Below are 24824 nucleotides of genomic sequence, written 5' to 3' on the forward strand. Positions count from 1 at the left end.
TGGGTTTGAGATGTATCTTCAAGGTGAAGCAGGCAATAGACGGAAGCATAGAAAAGTACAAGGCCATATTTTTGGCCAAGGGTACTCTCACGTGGAGTGAATTAACTATGAGGATACCTTTTCTCCTATAGCAAGGTAGTCATCCATCAAATCAATCCTTTCTTTGGTTGCTCAAATGGGGTGGAAGATCCACTAGATGGATGTGAAAACAAAATTCCTCAATGGATTTATTGAGGAGGAGGTATATATCAAGCAACTAGAAGGCTTTGAGATTTTTCATCTAGAGTCTCATGTGTGCAGACTCAAGCAAGTGTTGTATGGTCTCAAGAAATCACCCCATGCTTGGTACACCAGGATCAATAGCTATCTCACTGGTTTGGGCTTCACCAAAAGTGAAGCGAATGAAAACCTCTATCATATTTTGGTAGAAGGTAAATTTTTTATTATTGTTTTGTATGTTGATGACTTGATCCTTACTAGTGATGAGAAGTTGATCAGATCTTGCAAGGAGGACCTTGTAAGAGAGTTCAAGATGAACGACATGGGTCTCATGCACTAGTTCCTTGGATTGGAAGTATGGCAAGGTAATGGGGATCTGTTTGTCTCTAAGGGAAAGTATGCCAATGAGATACTTTAGAGGTTCTGCATAGACAAGTCCAAACCCATGGCGACTCCTCTAGCGACCAAATGGAGGAAAGATGATAGCACTTCAGGTGAGGAAGTGGATGCAGTTCTTTACCAAGAATTAGTGGGTTCACTCATGTATCTTGTGAACACACAATCAAACATGTGTTGTGCATTCAACCAGCTGAGTCAAGATATGGTTAAGCCAACCAAATGTTTTTGGAGGGTAGTTAAACATGTTCTACGGTACTTCAAAGGAACTACCAATTTTGGACTTTGGTACAAATAGACAAAGGGAGTGAAGTTGTGTGGCTTCACCTATGCAAATTGGGTGGGAAGTCCATCAAACCAGAAGAGTATATTAGGTTGAATTTTCAGTGTTGGGTGCGCAACATTTTCTTGGTAAAACAATAATTAGAGATCAATGGCACTCATCAGCAAAAGAAGAATACATGACTGCAAGTCAAGCAACATGTGAGGCAATCTAGATGAGAAAGATAAATTTTGGCTTGTTTGGTTAGATGACGGATCCTACTGTGATTTACTGTGGTAATCAGAGTTGTATCAAACTCTCTGAAAATCCCATTTTTCACATTTGATCCAAGCATATTGATATCTAGTATCACCATCTATGGGATTGTGTGTAGAGGCATATTATGTTGTTCCAGTACATTCCGCAGAGGAACAAGATGCAAATATTTTGACAAAGGCCTTGTCAAGAGGGAATTTCAAGTTCCACAAGTGCATGATAGGGGTGGTTGATAATCCCTTTATTATTGAGAGGGAGTGTTGAAAATGCAACAAGAAAATATAATATTACACTTTGCCTTGGTCAAACTAGATTAAAATTAAAATTTCTATTTCAGCAGAAAACTTAGAGGTAGTTAACTAAGGTGACATGGCACTTGTCACTCAGTTAACTCAGTTAATTCGATTTGGGGAAGCTTGAGTCAGTTTAGAATGATTTATTTCTAATTTGTAGCAATATATTTTAGTTAATTTGAGTTATTATCAGTTTAACTAGTTCTAACTGTCAAAATAACTAGTGGACATCAAGTTGTGGAAGTGGAACTTCAACCACACTCAGTGATCAACCAGTTAACTGATCAATCATCCCATAATAATTGTTGCATGTAGAGAATTCGAGTTACCTAGTTGAGATGGAGATTTCAAGGTAGTGTACTATCAATTGTAGCATTAGCATATTCCAATGTGTACAGGTGGTGCATGCAGTCAAAGAAAAACCTAAGGCAATTACGCAATTCCAAAGTGTGAAATTCCTAAAAAATAGGGGAAATTTCCTAAAGGAATATCATAAGGAAATAGGAGCTTGGAGGACTTGAAAATTGGCTAAGTGTTGGCCAGAGTCATTCAAGCGGGCAGAAGGATAGACTATACACTTGCAGGGTGTGCTCAAGCGTGATCAAGTATATGTATTTCTTCTATATTCTCTTATTAAAGCAATATAGATAGTAAGGAGTTTTGGGCAATTACATTTCCCTAGATAAATATTTGTGCATGTGTTATGTTTCCTTTTGCATGTCTATGATTCTTGTTCTAGATGGCGAATTTAATTCGCGGATCAATAGAGTAGCTTCAAGTCTTGTGATTTAGTAAATTTCATGAGAAATATTGAATCTACACGTTAATTTCTACAAACTTAGACAGACCAGTCATAGGATACACCACACTCTAGCCATGTATCAAAGCTTCCTCCTTAGGCCAAGATGAGCCAAACCCAAGACCAATTTTCTTCAAAGCCACCACAAACCCCAAAAATACAAGATTGTCTAACAAAATGACTAGAACAAGACTTGGAAAACTAGGAAAAGTATCAGAAAGATAAGGAAGATCCAAGAGGGATGAAACTTGGGTAACCGTTCTAGCATCAAATGTGGATAACCTTCACTGACCTCCACTACCAGTTGCTTGAGCCAACTGAAAAATTCACCTCTTGATGAAAAAATTTCCCCACCCACCTCCACTTCTCTAACACTAGACCAAACCCAAGATTCTCAACACAATTACCAAGAACACTAAATAAAGGCACTTTCTCAGCAAAGGGGCCAAGCAAATATTCCAACAGTAGGGAGTTCGGCTCCTCAACCTCCCACTTACTCCAACCACCCACACAAAACATAGTGAATAAGGAAAACTCCATAAACACTTCACTTGTATTAATAGCCGCCCATGAAACTACATTTGAATGTATGTCGGGGATGAGCCATGCCCCCTCCTCTTTAATGTTCATCAAGATAGCAGGGTGGTAGGCTCAAACCTTGAGGCCCCCTCTCGATCATCGTCCTCACACCCAACGAGGAGCAAATGTATTAACGTGTTACACGAAAAATAAATCTTAACATTATGAGGTTCGACTCTAAAGATGGGTTGATTTCTTTAGTGCCCCTTAATGTAGAACCATGTATATACATTTTCATAACACTATCTTGACTCCTCATTTAAGCACGATAACCCATAAATGGTTCTATGTATTTGAAGAAATTTTGAAAACATGGAATGATGGAGATATGGTGTACATCTTATGGGGCATGTTCTTTTTCATTTGATCAATGCAATTTCTAAATTTGAAGCATTGCTTCAAATCTTCTTTCCTTTCTCTATATATATCATGCAACTATTACATTTATCCATTTCTTAATACTCCAATCCTATATCTTTCATAAGTGTACATACTTTTCAAGATTTGCAAAGAAATGCATTGATTATAATAAAAGATTATTTGCTAAAACTTCAATGAAAACAAAAAAAATTGAGTACTTTTGGTTGCATCCTTATTATAATGAATGAAAATGATCATTAACTTAAATTATTATAAAGCATTTCATACCTTTCAATTCATGTGAAAAAATAGTTTGAAACGTCATTTGATACCTTCAATTTTACTAATGACAAAACTAGCAGAGGCAAGACTTTCTTGGACTATTCATATAGGGGTTTAATTACTAGATCAATAAAATGTTTATCACAAATATTAACATCATTTTCCACATATGCATCTTCATTTATGGGTGCAAACGTGTCATGAATCAAACTATCTATGCCATCATTCACTCGCATGCCATTCTCCTCCACTACATTTTACTATTCTCCATTATTTTCATCAACGGACATATTGTTAACTTCCTTTCTAACACACACACACACAAAATTTTCGCTATCATTTTTTCATTAGTGAACTTGAAAATATATATATATATATATATATATATATATATATATATATATCAAGTTCATTAATAAAAAAATGATGGAGAGAAAACATTTATTGGACATTTCATGCAAGGGTTTACTTACTACATCAATAAAAAGGTTATCACAAATATTATTATCATCATTTATTGGTGCATATGTGTCATGAATTTTTTATCTATACAATCATTCATTCTTATATAATTATTAGTCTCTTCTATTATATTTTTGACTTCTGCATAGTTCTCATCAATGGATATATCATCACATTCATTTCCAACACTCACAAATATTTTTCTTAAAAAACCCATTGGGCATGTTAATCTTTGTGATTAAAAGCATAAAAGTATAATACTAAAAAGAAAACCTATGTGGAAAATATTAACATTGAATAATATGTGTTCCCCTCTAATATATGCCCATGTTTTTTACAAAAAAATTTATACCTAATATTACAATTCCACTATCTTCACACACTTGAATTTTTGTATGAACAATAAAATTTGTAGTTCGTACATTTCCAAGGTTTTAATGAGTAGCATGTTATAATTTTCAAAACTATCAAATTCAATAGAATCAATTTCAACCATGACTCTGTTGACAGTTTTATCAGTTTTTTCCTAACTTTTTTGCACATTAAAATTACTTCCATTACACATTTCTTAATAATTAGATTGAGAAGATATTATTATTTGAATCTCAAATAAAAAGAAATAAAAAATAATTCCCTTTAATTTAAATACCACATTCCATTAAATTAACTTAACTACTATTGTTCTTATATTTCATTTTTCTTTTTCTAATCTAAATACTATATTTTCTTTTTAAATATTCTCTTTTTTATTTTTTTTTCCAAGTATAAAACTATATTTTTGAAATTAATCATCTCAATAATATAATTATAAGCATTCTATAATTAAAAAAATTCTTGTATACCATTTTTTCAACATTACTTGTGAAGTAGATGTTGATCTTATAATCAATTTTAGATTTTCATTGTGAATATGATCTAAAACATGCTTATATTGACATCTCAATATGGACAAAGTTATTTGTAATTTGGATACATTGATGTCAGTTAGAGATTTTTTAGGGGCAAAAGTTTACCAATTACTTGAAAAAATATTTATTCATTTGATTAAAAAGTTCACTTTTTGCATAAATATGATTAAACTGATAATATTTGCCAAAAAAATACACTTGTTTTAATAGTAAATGACATGTTTTTTTAAAATATTCTATATCTATATATATATATAATTTGAAAATTCAAATTAAAATAGTTTCCTAAAATATTATACATAAATATAATACTTAAATCCTTAAAAAAATTACTTGAAATACATGCTAATTGCAATAGTAAATTCAATTCACTAAAACATATGACATTTACAAACGTTGCTAAAATGACAATTACTTGAAATACATGCTAATTGCAATAGTAAATTCAATTCACTAAAACATATGACATTTACAAACGTTGCTAAAATGACAATTATGACTAATTTTATTTTTTTAAAGTAAATTATAGCGAAGTTTGAGGCCAAAAACAATGCAAAAAGTTTATGTAACTGTTATAAACAAGAGAGTGAGGGATAAACAAAAGACTATACAACCACCAATAAAGGGTTCCGCGACTAATTCAGTTTCATATATATATATATATATATATATATTTAACTTTAAAACACTATTAAATTAAAGTCGATTAAAAGTTCACAAACACAATAAGACACTGTCCCGTTCCGAATAACCTTTTAACCACAACTTGAGAGAACATGAGAAACAAACTTGCCCAATCTGTGACAGCGTGCGTTATACAATCATTTTAAGTTTTATTATTTAAAAGGGTTAAAAAATTTAAAGACTATGTAAAGGGAGGTTGAAAGTTTAATCGTAATTGGATTTTTTAAAAATGAATTTTAATTGATTTTGAATAGTTTTATGTTAAAATTAAGATATTTTTTTCTTTAATGTTCTTGGACCATGGTTTAGTTTGCAGTTTTAATGGCTATTCATTGTGATTGATTGATCTGCGCAAATGGATCTCTAAGATATGGAAGCCTTTTTAGACGAATGAACTAAACATTTATCCTATGGCTTGGGGTTTTTTTGATGTAGTTTTTATTATATAGAGGACAAGAAGGCTATTTATGAAGTTAGGTCATGATTTTTGAGTAGTGTTGGTCTCTTCATGCAGCCTCGACTCCCACTTTTGATCTAATAATAGCATCAATCTCCACGGCCCCAGTTTGGGTAAGGCTTTTGAACCTTCCCTTGTGTTATCTCTTAGAGGAAACCTGACTGCAGGAAAACATCTAAGGTAACCTTGAATCTCTTTGAGGTTGAAAGCTAGCCCTTCAACTTGGAGAGAGATCTCTCCCTCAAAAAACTCAACTACCCAAGGTCATTGTAGTAGAAAGTTTGCAATTGAGTCCTATGGCCAAATTTATTGAAGAATGATTGAAATTTGGTTGGGCTGTGAAAATACTACCATTGGGCATAGAGTCTAACCCAATCAGGTTTTATACAAACACAACTTTGATGAGCAAAACACAAAAGCAGGGTAGCAGTAGTTCCTTTGACACTTCAATGATTTAGAGGAATATGAAGGAATTTAGTGTGAGGGTTAAATGAACAACAATTATTAATGCCTGAGAAATAAAAAAAAAGGAGCATAAAATATGAATCCCAATCTCATACTCTTTTTTTCAGACATGAGGAAATATAAAACAAAGAAAAATAGACAAGGAAATACAACACAAGAATTTCTGCAAATGCTCATAAAGATTGTTTTTATTAATGATCTGCTCAAAATACACAAGGATGCTAAATCTTAAATAAACACCAACCCTTTCTTCTTTTGTAGTCTTTGCTTATATAAACAATACAATAACTGAAATATGTTTGTAGCTCAAAAATAATTACAGTAATCCAATAATAGAAGTATAAATCTCTTAGGTACATGCATATGAAACTTTCCAAACCTATCTGCATCTAAAGATCATGTTGTTGTTGGATTCATGGTTGGAGATAAGGATCAACAAGTCGAATTTGGTGAGGTGGCATCCAAGTCAACAACTGTCCATGAGCTTTTTCCTCATGAAATCCTGAAAAATAGGGTTCAGTGATCCTTTTGAAAATCGAAAACCATGATTGTTGTTCAAAAACCGAGAGAGTTCTATTTAAATGGGTCCGTTGCAGATAAAAACCTCTTTCGGTTTTGAAAAAATCGTTCTCATTTGTTTGGAAATAGTGCCTGAAATTACTATGTTGTACAAGAAAAAACAAATTTTTAACTGACCATTTTTATAGAAATGTGTTGCTACTCTCGTTGTCAGCACATTTTTTTTTTTTTTTTTCAAACACATGATAATGTTGACACTCCTTTTGTGAGTTCATTTTTAAATTTTCAAAACTTTAGTAACACTGACACTCCCATTGTCAGCGTATTCCTCGCATAATTTTCTGAACTCAAAAAAACACTGATAGTCCCAGTATCAACATTTTTTCCTGTTAATTACAAATATTTCATTGACTATAATTGTCAATATTAAAAAAATTCAAACTTAAATAAATATGATAACACCTTGCATTTTTGGAATCTTCCATCACTATCATCTAAATTGTGAATGTGTTGGGAAAGTTTTATTGTCGTTGTCCTGAAACTGAAATTTTTTACAAGACTAATTATGTCGGAATATGTATGAAGATGGACTTCAACAAGGATTTTCCCACGGAGATCAATCTGACAAATCCAAACTATGTTTGGGTACAAAATATTGACTATGAGAATATTTCATTTCGGTGTAGAGCATGCTATGAAACAGGGCATGTAATTAAAAAATTCTCCAAACATTTACAAAATAGCAAAGACCAGAAAAAATCTTGAAGGCCCAAATGGTGGGAAAGAGCGTAAGTTGATCACTATACAATATAGAAAGATGAAGAGCTCCAAGATAAGAAAGAACCAGAAGACAACAAGGAAGTAGATACAACAAAATAAAATGCATTTGTGGCAATGGAAACAGAGCAAGATAAAATGCAAGCCAATGTGGATCTTATGGATGTTAGTAAGGATTCTCTGGATGTAACGAAAGTGGTCAAGCAACAAACCTTTGTGGAAATCAAATCCCCTATGAAAACCACACAGAATAACATTGAAAAGGCAACTTCTTGGGTAAATCAGGAGAATGAGGAAGATTTCAAGAATAACAATGTGCACCTACCAAAGAACGACCCATCAAAATTTACAGAAAATGCGGGTTGGACACAAGTTGGGAAGAAAGGAAAAAAGATTTCACCAAGAAAAACAAAAAGTCAGACTAAATCAAAACAAAAATAGTGAAAATGGAGTGTAAATGTGTTTGGATATTGGGGTTTTTTTGGGAGAATTTTTAGTTGGAAATGAACTGAAATTGTTGTGTCATGAGGAACTCATTTGAGGGTTTGAATTGAGCCTTCGTGCTCAATCTCAAATTTGCAAGCCTTTGAAATCTTTGAAGCATTTAAATGGTTATGTCCATATATCCATTATAATACAAATTATATCCATTCCGTTAAAAAAATGAATTTTCCACGAGGTCTTGGATAGACGGTGATTGGGTGTTATGTTAAGGCACTCCTTGATGTGAAGTCATCGGTTCAATTTTTCACCTTGGTCGGGGTGATTATTGGACATGTTGAAAATGTAGTCCTGCAAATCTTAAAAAAAAAACCAAATATTTTTTATTTTAGTTTTTTATTAATGAAAAAATATATTTTACTTTACAAAATTTGTTTCATTAATTTAAGATATTTAAATATTAAAATATTGTTTATATGATATTTAATGTTTTTGATACCATTTCAAATAAAATTTGGAGTAACAAATTTAGATATACAAAATTGGTTAAAATAACCCAAAATACAAATATTAAGTTACGGTTCATATGATATTGGGTGTCTTTGATGCAACTCCAAGTGAAATTTAGTACAATAAATTTGGATTTTTAAAAATTGAATTTTTTTTTTTTAATTAATAAATTTAGAAAATAAATTTTGTTATACCCAATTTGCTAAAATAATTCAAAAATATATGTGTTAAGGCATGGTTCATATGATATCGAGTGTCTTTGATGCAACTTCAAGCACAATTTACGGAGGCTTTGAAGATTCCCTAAGATTGTCATTATATATGTAAAGATGTTATCTATTACATAATCATTTATTATCTTACGACGAAGCAATATAAGTTTACTTTCACTTATTTTAATTTTATTTTGTTCTCACTCTGTTCACTCACCTAATTCTCAAGTTTAAAACATTTTATTTTCATAAATTTTATTCTAACACTAGATAATTTTAATTTTGATAGTTGCAATATTATACATAAAATATTATGAGTTGAAAACTTAGAATATAAATTCTCTTGTGTAACCAATCGTTCAACACTTGATAGTGTATATGTATGTTGAGCTCGATGAAATTGTTGATTTCACAGGGAATACCACACTCAAGTAACCTTTTAAGTCTATGGTCAGTATTATGAATTGTAGTAAAATTCAAAAAACACACATAAAATGAATTATAGTTGCAAAGCCAACTAAATTTATTTACACCATCTCAATTCTTAACTACTCATGACAAGTTAGCACTTTCCCTAACCATTATCTTGCCCCCATTAAGGATTTTGTTGGGATGAGCATACTTATCAAATGTGTGGTGACTTCTAGGTGACTAAAGATCCAAGGGAGATAACATTATCCATGTATATACAAATGCACTAATAATAAATTACATAAAGATCTAGGCTTCCATAATGGTCTTAGGAAAACTACAAGCATTCCAAGTTGTCGAAGTAGACACAAAATGCCAAAGGGTACATCATAGATGAGTTTAGAATTCTTGGTGTAGGTGCACAGACAAAATGTTGAATTATACATGTAGATCTCTCTAGGGGATTGTTCCTTGGATCTTGGATATGAATTGCATGTTGTGATATTGCATTGCAAAGTTTGTGCATGTAGAAATGAGGGTGTTGAGGTGGTTTTCACACAATCATTTGTGTCTATGCTTGGATCATGAAATGGTAGTTGACAAGTCTCCTCTAGATGTTCCTTGTACACTTGACACTTGTTTTTCTTGTGAATCTCATCATCCCAAGCGGGTTGGAAAAATTTTTAAGTAGGTTTTGATGTCATTGATGTTTATGACACTCTAAATACTAATGCTCAAAATAGTTATATAACTTCACTATTATTATGAGGATCATGACTAGATGCAATCCCCACTCTTATGATGAAGTTCATGGAAATCTAGCCTTGGGAGGATGCTATGGTAGATGAATATAACTCGATCAACAAATATACTTTTGAATTAGCTCAATAAGGAATAATGTAGTTAGATAACTTCACACTTATGGTGAGGATCATATCTACATACAATCCCACTCTTATGATGAAGTTGTTGATGGTGCTAGACCCGCCAACATGTCAAGGGATCTCCCCGGTAAGAAGTCCCAAATAGACCTCAGACCGTTTGGTGTAGGAGTCCCAGCAGTGGGTCGTATGGTATTGCCTTGACGTGGTTTCGCATAGAGGCAGTAAGATGTCCCTGTTGGTAGCAAGGGTGTGACAGCTACGGCAAGTCAAGGAAGGTGCATGAACAGTTCTAACACAAGGAAAGTGGGGTGAGTGTGCCCATTGGAAACTTGTGATAGCATGTGGCTTGGAAGGGAACACACGAGTGAAGATGCATCACAAATTGGAAAGCAAGTTAGCTAAAAATCCAAAGTGATGGTTAAACCAACAACACATTTCAATAATATTTATACATACTTATACATAATAGTCCATACATGCATGTGTAAGAAAACATATACATATATCATTTAGAGTGAACAAGATAGCTGGAATACAATACGACATATGCGTGAAACATGCTAGCTCTGTTTTATTAAGAAGTGTAAGTACCAATCATACAATACATCCATGTCCAACCACTAGTTCCGGCAGCGAAACATTACAATCACAACCACCTGCTCCTCCAAAGAGATATACTAGCTCTTCATAGTGGAGAAGCCAAGGCTCGTTACAATATTGTCCAAGCTCTCCCTAAGATACTCCTATTGGAAGCTTGGTGACCAAAAGCCTTTACAATGAGTTATGAGGGACTATTTATAGCAAAGGATGGGGTGACCCTTGACATTCCCCTTTGTGACCATTCATCTATCCTCGTGACTCTTCAACTACTCTATGATTGTTACATTCGACTATCGACACTTGAACTTCCATGTGACAAGACGTTACATTACAATGCACATGTGCCCATGTGATACAAAATGGCTTGAGCAAGCCATGCAAGACATCACTGACACTCAGATCGTTGTGGTGAGACAAAATATTTGACATCCTTGTGATGGTCGATGGTGGTGAACTGATGCCAAGCTTTGTTGTTCATGCGCTCAATGGTGACATCTTGTTGAAGCGAACTCTTGCCTCCGTTGCATATGAGTACACTGATATGGCCCCTCTGTCCAACTTGTCTGATAGCATGCACATGGTTGTCTTGAGTGCAGTTGCACCAACACATACTGATGCATAGTGTTTGTGCTGATCTCCAAGTGTGTGTTGGTGACCATGCACATCAACTTGTCAAAATACATGTTTAGCTCCAATCGGACTTGCTTCTTGTCTTCGCCTCGGTGAGTGTGCCAAATGGGTGGGATCGCATGCATGTGCATAGTTGACATGCATGTTTTTGAATTCCCTTGCATGCGATCAACAACACTACTCACCTTGTATGCTCCGTGCCAGCTGCTAGGATGGATCTATAACGTGTACGGGCGTAGTTTCATTTGTCTGTGCATGTTGCGCCCCCTATTGTACAAATTCTTGCTGCTACTCATTCTCTCGTCTATGCAGCTCTTGTTCTTCCTTGAGTTGCTTCTTCAGCACATGCAACTTCTTCTATGTTCATTTATCTACCTTCACGCAATTCTCGTGTCACACCATTACCTCATAGTCTCAATCTCCAAAGCTGCTTTCATCATGAGTGGATCTTCTTTGAACTTGCAGCTTTGCTCTGCCTCTATGCTATCAACAACCTTCCTCTTGCACTCACCGCATGCGGGTGTGTTGCCTTCTACTGCTACTAATGGTATTTCTCGTTGTGATGTTGTTTTCATCTTATCTTGATGTCCTTATCTACGACCAACTTGATGTCTTCATAGGTAGGCAAGCTCATAGACACTTGCTTGGCTACAACTTCGTTGTGCTCTCAACGGTGTCCTTTGACTCGGTTCTCCTAAATTCCATTGTACTTGTGCTTCTGAGAGACAGACAAACACCTGTGATTCCTGGAGGCATAGAAACACTCATTCCAAGCAATATGTCAGTCAAAAACCCAAAATGAACTTGAGAACTAACTTGCAACATACCTGTGTGAATGATCATAGGTTGTGTGATTTTTGTTGGGAGGTAAGGAGACTGACTACCAAAATTACGCAAGGCACAATCTGGGTTGTTGGGAGGTTGACTGACTGCTAGAACTGTGCAATGCATAGTCCATCTTGGCCTACTAAGGACTGAAACCGCGCAATGCGAAATTTTAGTCATCAATGACATACAACTAGCAAACTGCATTGCGCAGTTTCTAGGACCAGTAGGACACTGCCTCCAATGATTGCACAATGTAAGTCTGGAGGTTAGTGCTGGGCTAGACTTGCATAATTTCTGGAGGGAAGGCAGAGCCTTCGCTCCCAGAAATGCGCAGTGCTAGCTGGGCAGGGCACGGTCCGGGCCAAGGTAGTCCAGACCAACCGATGGGCGACTGAAAGCATGAGAAGTCTGGATGCATGGTGAGATAATTGCAAACAAGAGTGAATGATCATTCATGCAAAAAACAAGTGAGGGATTCAGAAAATGGGAAAGCATGCATGTGTGTGAAGCGAGTCGCCGCAATGACGACTGTCCATGCAAAAACAGTGTCATTCATGCAACAACAGTGAGATGTGAACATAAACTAAAACGATGCTTCTACAAGCTAACATACATCAAAACGATAGCAAGCACTCACTGAAATCAAGTAGACAACACTCACACAAAGAGAAACACAAAAAGTGACAGAAACACAACGCAAGACATGAAAACGAGCTTACCCCAAAACAGTTGAGTTGAATGTGCCGACGACTCCTAAATGCAATGTGGGATGTCAGAGTTGCAAGGTCAATGTGAGGAATGAGCTTTGCAACATCTGGTTGATGAGTTTTGATAAAATCGAGGTTGTGACACGCATGCCACAAATCTAGGAAGGCAGCACTTGGCAGGAGGTTTCTGAAATGATCTTTGCATGTAACCTCCAGCTGCTAAAAATAGATCCCTGAATCAAGGGATGCCTTTGCATGCTACCTTGGGAGAAGCAGTCCATGCATGCAAATTAGTTTTGCTCGATCCCGGAGGGAACCGGTCAACCTGAAGGCACATGCATCGGTCTACGAGCCTGGGATGAAAATATGCACAGTTTCTAGGCTGAGCAAAGATGGTTGTCCTAGAGGAATTGCGCAATTTTTGGGCTGAGCAACTGTCCTGGGTCAGACCTCACAATTTTCTCAAGGAAGCTTGTCTAACCGTATTGCACAATTTATGAGCCCAGCAAGCTACCTGGCTGGGTTTGCACAATTTTTGCTAGCTGTTGGGCTGGTTGTCCCAGAGGGACTGTGCAATTTCTGGGAGCAACAGGTGACTGCTACCCAGAATTGCGCAATTTCTGGGCTGAGGAGCTGTCCTGGGATGAATTGCACAATTTTTGAGAGGAAGACTGTCAGGAGGAATTGCACAATTTTGGAGCCTAGCTGGGTGTCTAGCTGGGTTTGCGCAATTTATGGAGGGAAGGTTGGTTCCCCTACAAAATTGTGCAATTCCTAGAGGGAGCTGCTCAACTAGCAACTGACACTAAGTCCATAAAGAAGCCTGTGAAGGGGGTGGAACAAGCTTGCATGCACAGGTTGACAAGACTCTATGAAATAGCTAAAGCTGATTTGCTTGATAGTGCAAGACATGCTGTTGAGGATGGTCTGTAGGGAGGCTCCAAAATGAAGCTAAGGAAGAATTTTGGAGGGTGGTTTTAGCCGCTACAATAGAAGCTTATGGCAAGCTAGAGTGGGAGGATGTTATGGTAGATAAATACAACTCCTTGATCGACAATCATACTTGTGAGTTGGCCCCTCTTTAAATAAGGAATAATGTTGTTGAATGGCAATGGGCACACAAAACCTAATTTTACTTGTGGTAGTGTTGAAAAGCATAAATATCATTTGGCCACTCAAGGATTCTCTCAAAAATAAGGTATTGACTAAACTAAAACTTCTTATAATATTGAAAAAATGGTTTGCATTTGGATTATATTTTCACTAGATATCGGTTTTCATTGGGAAGCTCACTAAATGGACGTGAAATTTGTCCTTCTCAATATAGATATTTGTGAGGATATTTATAAATCTAAACTTGCTTATAAGTTCAATAAGTCCTTTTTTGCATTGAAATAGAATCTTAATGATTGGTATGATAATATTGACATTTTTTTAATCCTGAGGGTTAGCTCAATTGGTTGAGTCCTTGTCGTTAAAGCACCTTTGTTATTGACAAGTCACGGGTTCAATTCTCTCGACATTCTCATGGTTAGCCTCTGTGGTTGAGCTAATAGAAAGTGATCCATTTAGGTGGATCTTCCTGGTACAAATATTCTTTGGATGAAGCAATCAATTATATCCAGGGTTCGTGAACCACATAGGAAAAAACAAGATTGGAAAGTTTCCATTGATAGCAGTTTCACCCATTTCCAACTAGATCCTAATCTTTATATTAAGCGTAACAATGGTGATATTCTCATACTTTTCCTATATGTCCATAAAAAAAAATTTATTGGAAATAGTGTTGATGTTATCAATTCCATTAAGAAGAAACTTATTAACCCATTTGATATTAGTGAATTGGCTTGTTGCACTGGGTGTCCAATTTTTGCAACTTGAAGATGGAAAATTTCTTTTACAATGAATGCATTCGCTTGATTTTGATGAAGAAACTCCAAATGGAAGATTACAAACCTTGTTCTACTCTTTTTTTACTCTAGAGTTGAGCTAGCCAATTTATTCATTCACAATGAATGAATACTCTTGATTTTGGTGAAGAAATTTCATATGGAAGACCACAAACATTATTCTACCCTTTTTAACTCTAGAGTAAACTTCTCATTCTACCACTTTAAAGTTTAATGTTACTTTATATCAATAGCTTCTGCATAGTATTATTTATTTGAATCATATTATATTAAGTGTCACCTTTATTGATTGGCATTGGATTATTATATTATTTTTCATCCATCTTGATTTTTTTGGAGTGGAAAAGGAAGAGGAATCAATTAATAGGACCAGTTTTACCAACATGTCCTAGTTTGGTGAATTGGGGTCTAAAACCTTCCATAATTATTTTGAGGTATCAAATGAAATTTTCTTGGGGCTAAAAATATTCCATTTGTGCGGAAAACATTGGCACTAGTCTACACTCATATATCTTTCCAAAAACACAATAATCACCTCAATTGGAGTCCATATGCAAAAGTTATTCCACCTAAAAGATGATCTTCTTGTTTTGACCACCATGATTCGAGAGGATGCCATGTTAACCCTCATTATTCATGGAAAGGGGATATACATGTGATTATGATGAATAAGACTCTAAAAGCTCCAAAATTGTAACTCTAGTTAAGAGTTTGAGTCAAACTTAACTACTAGTAGGCTATTGGGTTGCTTTTTTTGTAAGCAAGATGAAAATATTTATATTTAAAAAAAAAAATATATAGTACATTCATGTAGATCTGGAGTAGTCTATATCCAACATGAGGATTTATTTGCAAATTAAAAAACATGTATTTCCTGAGAAGAGTATTGGACAAACCATCTTCCCATGAGAGGGAACCTCGCTAATCTCCCAAAGAGTTTTGAATGAGAATTGTAATAGTATTGCACCAAAACAGAGTAAATATGAATGACACTAAGGAGACAAGAGAAATAAAGTAACATGGAAAATTAAGACACTAAGTATGCCTTTCCTGATACTTTAGCATGCTTGGTTGAGCTAGTCCTTATCTTGGTTGTTCTTGGTCTAGTTGAGTTTTACTTGCTCCCTTTGAGGCTTTCCTTGTTAAGCCTTATCCTTCTTAGCAAATTATTGCTACTCTGAGTTGAGGAAGGGATCATCCTATCCTTCAGGAAGCCAAGAAGGACACTTCCACTTGATAAACACTTTCTTTGTGTAGGAGCCAGCCTCCATTCATGAGGGTTCTCCCTTAGTTTGGCCCTCAACATTAGTCTAGCTAGCCAAATTTAGTGCTAGCCCTACTTGTTCTTGAGAGCTATGGTATCCAAAAACCTTTATTTCTTAGCCTAAGATTTTGGGTGAGTAGAAATGGAAGGTATTTTTCCCTAATGAGAAGAGTCTATTTCTTATGTCCCATCATGTGAATTATTGAACGTTAGAGGAGTGAGAGGAGGGGGAAATGGATTTCACATCACTCTAGATAGATTCCTCAAGGTCATATGCACGTGAACTAGGTTGGTGTTGATTTCTACTATTTGTCCCTTCGCTCTCTCCCTGGATTCCTCTTATTCCTGGAGATGTCTACATAGCAGGTTCCATACAACCCAATTGCCATTACCTATATTCCTTCGCTCCTAAGCCCCGATGGTTGCAACGAGGTGGTGGATATGCATCGACATGTGTTCATCAAATTGTTCTTTGCCTTAACCATTCCAGGGAGGGAGAGGCTAGCACCCATGACCTCTACCACCTCTTATGGCTCAAACCCTTTCCATCACCATGATTATTAGGCCTGCGAAAGCTCTGTTTCTGACCTGAAACCACTTTAGTCTTTTTTCCCTGCTAAACCCCAACGATCCTCTACCCACAAAGCAGAGAAACTCAGGGAATGAATGTCAAGTTGCACGGTAATTGTATACTTCATGTATCTCACTATCAGTAAATTCCTTGTCCTCATATGAATCTTTTCCATATATCTGCAATGACTGTGGCCTTTGGTGAGTTTAGATAATGTTCACCACATAGGCATTCTCATTGAAACCTCATGCAGGACTGGCATGTGATAATTGCCTCACCTTGGTTATTGTGTTAACACTCAGATCTGGGGAAGCTATTGGGTTGTGTTATTTACAGTGTGAATGATTCATTCCTATTTGAGGAGGTGTTGGTATTTACTTATAATTTAATTTGTTAAATCAGGGTCTAACTTGTGAGGCTCTTAGTGTTATATGCATAAGCATCAAAATGCCTAGCACTTCTACATGTGTCAAACTAAACTCAAGGAATCTTACTGGTGATATGAGGCCTAAGTCTAAACAAGGCTAACTCAGTAATCCTAGTTCAACTACATGGCACGCCACTTATCGACATCACAACTCAACACTTAACTCAATGTCATTGTCCCTACTATAGTTAAGCGGTTCTGTAGACTTGTGGTTTCATAGTAGTTGCTACTAATTAGGGGAATTTTGAGGTCTAAAATGGGCCTCTTATGGAATAATAAAATAAAAGTTAAAATAATAAAATAAGACATGATTTTTTAAAGAAAAAGAAAGGAAACTACTTTTTAATTGTATTTTCAGTTTATCCCCTTGTAGGGTCACTCAAATTTCAAGAGTAGACAACCATTGAATGTGGAATTAAATTCCAAATCCAACAGGTAACCACTTTGCATACTTCTGTGTAGATCCACATCGAAAATGATTAAAAATACATGAAAACAATATGTTGAAAACACTTTTTCCATGTATTTCCAATTTTTTTTATGTGGATCAACTTAACAATATGCAGAGTGGGTACTCGTTGGATGTGGAATTTAATTCTACATCCAAAGAGTGTCGACTCTTGACATTTGAGTGAAACAACAAGGAGATAAGGCAAAAATACAATTAGAAAAAGTAGTTTTCTTCTTTTCCCTCCAAAATATTTTCCCCTCAGGATGATAGCACCATCTTAAATCCTATTGGTTCTTTTAAATTTTTTTTTCTAGTACATTTTTTGTTTTGAGGCCCATTTTTTATCTCAAAATTCCCCTAATGGATTTCACAGCAGTTATATTTTGTAGCACAACTACGAAATCATCACCTTACAAACTTGAAATTAAAACATGGCCCAATTATAAACCAACTAATATGCAAAAGGAAATTCAATATACCATTAATAATGAAATCCAACACACCATAAGAAAGGAAATTAACACAAAACTTTATAAAATGAACACAACCATTACCAACTAACTTTGCAGATAAAACTAAATATAAACTATGCTATGCTAAAAAGAATAGAAAATATATTCAGCATAAGGCATTTTTACCTCGAGTAGGCCCAATTTGAGGTTTGGCATGTGCCTATCAACTTATAATTCACCAACATGAGATTTTGATAGGTAATCTTAAACATCCGTGAGCACAGAGCTTTATATTAAATAAAGTCGAATTACATAACACTTCACACACTATCTATTGTCTACTGTCTATCGTCTATTCAAACTCAAAATATATATACATACATACATACATACATACATATATAGATATATATCTCTCTCTCTATATATATATAAGGAGAAGAAGAATCTATGTCCACAACAATGGTTCACGAAATTATTTGCTAATTGGGACTGCTAACTAAGTTAGTTGATACAATTTATCACGTGTAATTCCTAGCATCTAAATCAAGTAACGACTTAACAGATAGATAATGGTCAACAATAGCTATTTTTTCCCTCAGCAATGTAACAGCTTTTTTGCGTCAAGGCATCTTGTGCGTTTCTCAACTGGCTGCATAACTTTACATGTGGGAATGAAAATGATATAACGTACATATTAGAGACAAATCAAATCCATCCATGTTGGGTTGGGTAGATAATGAAACCACTCACAACATCTCCAAAACAATATGTAAGTGGTTGCAGTGACAATGTGCACCAATGATCCAAAAACAACATAATTGGCTATTTGCTCAATTTCTTCAAATATTAACTAAGGTTGATTTTTAAGTGAATTAATAAGGAAAATAGATTTTTATGTGCCTTAAACTTAAAAACTTGAAATCCGAAAATAACCATCAACAACAAAAACAAGAATCAAACACATCAACTTTGATGACATAGTTTGTCCCTCCTAGACTACATCTCTGGGTTTGCTTCCAATGGGTGTCTGATGTATTGAAAATGCTCATAAAGTCTCTTTACATCAAAATTCACCATTCTAGAATATTCTCACATGATTCAATGACTACTATCAGTTGAAAGGTCTCGACCTCAGCTTTCCAAAGCAACTTTAAGATTACAAAAAGGCCCAATATTGGCCAAGATATGCCTCAAAAGGAATTTACAGGCATCGTCAAAACAATTACAGAAGTAAAACCTTATATCTCCATGGCCATGGTGCATTGGTATAGTGTTTTATAACTCCATGAGATGGTCCCGATGATCTGGATTTAAACAGGAACGCAGAAAATTATAGAGATAAGCGTAAACACAGAGATGCAGCGGAAATAATACTTCATTTAATTAATGTAAAATACTGAAATATGCTTACAAACAGGAATGGAAATAAACCAGCTAGGGCAATGGTAGCTTATCTCTGAGAAGAGATGTGGTGGCTACATGCCTCTGAACTGTCTTACAATGAGGCTCAAGGGCCTTTTTATTATTAAACAATAAGAGCAAACCCTAAACAACCAAAACCCTAACCCGAGGAGATGTAACACCAAGAGTTTATGGGCCCCGTTGGGGTGAGTTGGACAACCAACTTCCCAGGGTCACGACTTGGGCATATTATCTCTGTTTAACGCGCATGATAGCCCATTGGAAAGATCTCTCTGAGGACTACGATGGAGAAGACAATTTCAGACAAAATATTCCTGGCAATAGATTTCCCAAAAAATGTCGTTTAGGGCCTCAAAACGGCTTCGAAAGTTTAGGACCCGAAAAACTACTAAAAATAGTTAATTGTGCTATAATTAAGGAAACTAAAAAATTGAAAGAAGAAATGGTGGGGGTCCAAGTGGAATTGGTGGGTGGCCACTAATATCCACCTGGATCATTCCTCCCCCCTTAGGAAGCAATGGTCCCCATTGCATTGAGTTCCTCCATGAGATGAGGGAACTTCTGCTGAACTTGGTCCCTGGTGAGCCACTTGCCCTAGTGAAGGAGTTGGCCTACTTTGACAACTCGATACAATTGGATATTCTGTTGGTGAGTGTGCTTGATCTGTGTGTCCATGATCCGATCAGTTGCAGCTTGTTCCATGCAATCTGGATTTAACTCTGTGGGTGTGAGCTGTTTTGCAATGTCGGATGTGTCTAGTAATGGTGGAAAGTATGGCCAAAGGTGGTCCACATTGAACATTGGGTGTAGGCCAAGGAATGGGGGAATACTGAGCTCAAATGCATTGTCTCCCACAGCCTTGGTAATCGTGTAAGGACCATATCAGAGTGGTATGAGTTTCTGATAGGCTCCGGTAAGGCGTTCCTTTTGCAAATGCAACCAAACTTTGTCGCCCACCTGAAACTTGTGTGGCACCCGATGTTGATCAAGTCGCTGCTTGTACTTGGCATTTGATTTCTCAAGAATGTCATGGACTTGCTGGTGAATATGTTGGATGTGCTCAATGAAACTGTTTTCCTTATCTGTTTCGGACTGGACATGAGCCGAACCTACGTGAGTAGCTGCAAATGGCATGGCCACATCAATGGGACATAGTGGTTGGAATACCAAGCCCAACAGAAAAGGGATGTGGCCAGTCGAGTTGTGGAGAGCCCGGTTGTAGTTGTGTTGAACATAGGGGAGGCTCTCGTCCCATGTGCATGGATGCTTTGAGTTGTACATACACAGAATGTGTACGATCATCCTATTGACAACCTCTATCTGACCATCAGTTTTAGGATGGAAGGTTGTGGACTTAGTGAGTTTGGTGTCCAGCATCAACGAGAGACTGGGCCAAAATGTACTGAGGAACCTGCTGTCTCGATCTGAGATGATAGACTGTGGGATACCAAAGTGTACCCACACTCGTTCAAGCAAGAGTTTAGCAGTGGCTTCTGCTGTGATATTCTTCTTGCAGGCGGCCATAATTGCCATCTTCGAGATTTTGTCGAAGACAACAAAAACACAGTCATTTCCATGCTTAGTGGAAGGAAGGCCTGACATGTAATCTATGGAGATGGATTCCCAAGGTCGACTAGGGGTAGGCAGTGGGGTATAGACGCCTTGCTTATTGATGGTTGGTTTGGCAATGGCGCAAGCAGTGCATGATCTGATATACTTCCTGACATCCTGTCGAAGATTCGGCCAATAGAAATACTTCTTCAGTACTGCCACCATTTTTTCGACCCTGAAATGCCCAGCAGCTTGATTGTAGTGTGCTTCCCAAATCATCTTGGCACGCTTGCTTGAAGGAACACAAAGGTGACCCAGGTGGCATATCAAGGCATCCTGGAGGTGAAAATATGGAACATGTCGACCCTCCAAAAGTGTTTGGTATCTATGGCCGAATTCCAAGTCGCTTTTGCAGAGAAGTGGCCAATCAAAAGTCTCGTGCCCACAAGAGTTGAGCATAGTGGTTAACGCCATGATCGATGTTCGACTGAGCCAATCTGCAACATTATTGGTGCTACCCTTCTTATACTTGATATTCAAATGGAACTGTTGCACGTATGTGGACCACTTCTGATGGCAATCATTCTACAATTTCCCTTGGGTCTGTATGAAATGCAAGGGTTGGTGGTCTATGTGGATGACCGTTTCCTTCCCCAAAATGTAATGTTTCCATTATTGGTAGGCTTGCACAATGGAATACATCTCTTTGTCATAAGTGGGATAATTACAGATTGTGTCTGAAAGTGTCTCACTGTGATATGCCACTGGATGCCCGTGTTGAGCAAGGACTACCCCAATAGCATAGTCAGAGGCATCTGTCTCGACCTCAAATGGTTGTTGCAAGTCTGGTAATGCAAGAACTGGCGCCGAGAAGAGGTGATCTTTCAACTCCGTGAATGCCTTCTGTTGAGATTCGGACCAAAAGAATTTTCCTTTCGCTCCTCCCTTGGTGACTTAACTCAAGGGCCAAGTGATATGAGAAAATCCCAACATGAACCTGCAGTAGAAGTTGGCAAGTTCTAGAAAGCTGCGAAGCTCTGTCAGAGTGGTTGGAGATGGCCAATCCCAAATGACTTGAATCTTGGCTGGATCCACATGCACCCCCTGTTCATCAATAATGTATCCCAGATACTGAACCTAGGTAATGCAAAAAGTGAATTTCTCCAAATTGGCACATAACCTGTGTTGCCATAGTGTTTGGAGAACCTGTCGGATGTGGTGGAGGTGCTCTTCCCAACTCTGGATGAAGATTAGGATGTCATCCAAGTATACCACTACAAATGAGTTGGTGAATGGCAGCAAGATGTCATCCATTAGCCTCATGAAGGTTGTAGGAGCATTCGTCAGTCCGAAAGGCATAACCAACCATTCGAAAAGCTCTCCTTGGCTTTGAACACAGTCTTCCACACTCGGATGGTTCAATTGGTACATGGTGATATCCTGAATTCAAATCAATCTTGCTAAAATATCTCCCCCCTTTCAGTTGGTCCAGGAGGTCATCAATCCGTGGGATTGGGTACCTATTATGCACAGTGATCTTGTTCAACACCCAATAGTCAATATAGAGTCTCCAAGTCCCATCCTTATTCCATACCAACACGATCGGGCTCTCATGGGGTGATGAACTAGGACGGATGTGACCTTTTTGTAGCAGCTCTTGAATCTGCCTCTTAATTTCATCGTTCTCTAGAACGGAGCGCCGATAGATTGGTCCATTGGGCATCGGTGCACGTGGGGTTAGATCAATGGAGTGCTTGACCTGACAGTGCAAAGGAACCCCTGCGAGGGAGGTGAAGATGTCCTTGTACTCCTCCACAACCTTGTCCATCTATAGTTGTCGTGCGGAGTGGCCGTCTCTAGAGGTCATGACCACCACCTTTTTCCTTCCTTGAGGGCATATCATTAGGAAAACAAATTTCCCGGTTTTGGAAATGAGCTTACTGCATTGTTTTGTAGTAACCAAAGAGATGGTGGTAGGCGGTGCTACCTCTAGTATCCTGTACAACCTATTTCCCAAAGTAACAATAATAGCACGAGGCCTTGATTCATACACAGCATGTCGCTTCCACAAGTATGGTTCTCCTAATAATACATCACAAACTTCAAGGGGAGCAATGTCACACAATACCTCATCTGTGAAGGGCTTGATGTTGTATGGAAGGTGACACTGTTGGCTCACGCAAAGATCCCATCCTTGGTGAAGCCACGCGATGGTGTACGGTTGTGGATGTGCTGTGGTTGGTAAGCCCAGCTGCTTCACGACCTCTTCCGAAATGAGGTTCTTTTGGCTCCCGCTGTCGATAATGAACTGAATCAAGGAGTCCTTTACCCACATCTGGGAGTGGAAGAGACGCTCCTCCTCCTCGAGATCTTTGGGTTCCTCCTTCTAGATCTTCGTGGTGGCAACGGTGGTGTTGGGCTCCTCATCAATAATTTGCTTCCCTTTGTCATTCCCCTTATCAGGTTCTGACTCAAAGTCAGAACATGCATCTAATTCTGAAACCTTTAACTCAGCCACCAGTGACTACTTGGCCCGACACTCACTTGTGTTGTGAGTGGAGCTCTTATGGAACTCACAACACTTTCCCGTGTCCTTTTTCAGCTTCACGGTGCTATTCTTTGCTTGCAGCTTTGGCAGGTTGTCTTCGGCCACCCCGCCTTGGCTTTGTCATTTGTTCTGTGGTTTGGGGGCACCTTTCCCTTGTTTCAGATTCGCAGATCCAAAGTCTCGCTTCTTCTATTTAAACTTTTGCTCGACCTTGACGACATACCGGTATGCCGTGCTGAGCAAGGAGATGTTCAGGAATTCTATTTCTTCCTTGATGTATTTGTGCAGGCAGCCACGGTATTTGAGTACCAAATGCTACTTTATATCCTTGATACCCAACTTTGTGCGAAGGGTATGGAAAATATTAGTAAACTCTAGCACATCTTGGTCCCTTCCCTATCGCAGCGTGGTCCACTTTATGTATTGATCCTCATAGCTCCCAACAGGGTAGTACTGCTCCTTGATGGCATCCCGGAATGAATTCCAAGTGGGTGCAGCTGAAAATAGTGAGCCTATACTTTCATCATTCTACTCGCAGTAGGTTTCCCACCAATCCTTGACGTGGGGGGTTGCTTTGAGAAGAGCGAAAATAATCTTTTCCCGATTGGAAAAATAATTAAAAGAAAAATAACCCTGTAGCACATTTAACCATTTGTCGACAGCATCTGCGTCTATCTAACCCTTGAATATGGGGATTTCAAAATTAACTTGTACCTTAAACGGTGTGGCATTTCCAGAGTTATTGTTGGAAGCCGATGCGTCGCCCCTAGGTAGCTGCTGAAGGATTTGGGAAAAGTTGTCCATCATCGTGTTCCTTTGTTGCTCGAGAGCTTCTTCGAGCAAGATTTTGATAGGATCTCCTACCTCCTCATCTTTCTTTCCATCCGCCATGGGAGGCCATCGGGATTTGCGAGGCTGGTCTTGCAAAGGTTTGACCAATTCAAGCCCTAACTCCTTATATCCCGACCTCGTTGGGGACATGCAAAGAAAAACAGAGAAGAAAAGCAGACCACTCTGATACCACTGATCTGGATTTAAATAGGAATGCAACAAATTATAGAGATAACCATAAACACAGAGATGCAGTGGAAATAATACTTTATTTCATTAATGTAAAATATTGAAATATGCTTACAAATAGGAATGGAAATAAACCAACTAGGGTGATGGTAGCTTATCTCTGAGAAGAGATGTGGTGGATACATGCCTCTGAACTATCTTACAATGAGGCTCAAGGGCCTTTTTATTATTGAACAATAAGATC

This window comes from Pinus tabuliformis, chromosome 3_2 (assembly GCF_031772625.1).
Source record: "Pinus tabuliformis cultivar Carrire ecotype Pingquan chromosome 3_2, CPIR1, whole genome shotgun sequence".
Taxonomy (NCBI): Eukaryota; Viridiplantae; Streptophyta; class Pinopsida; order Pinales; family Pinaceae; genus Pinus; species Pinus tabuliformis.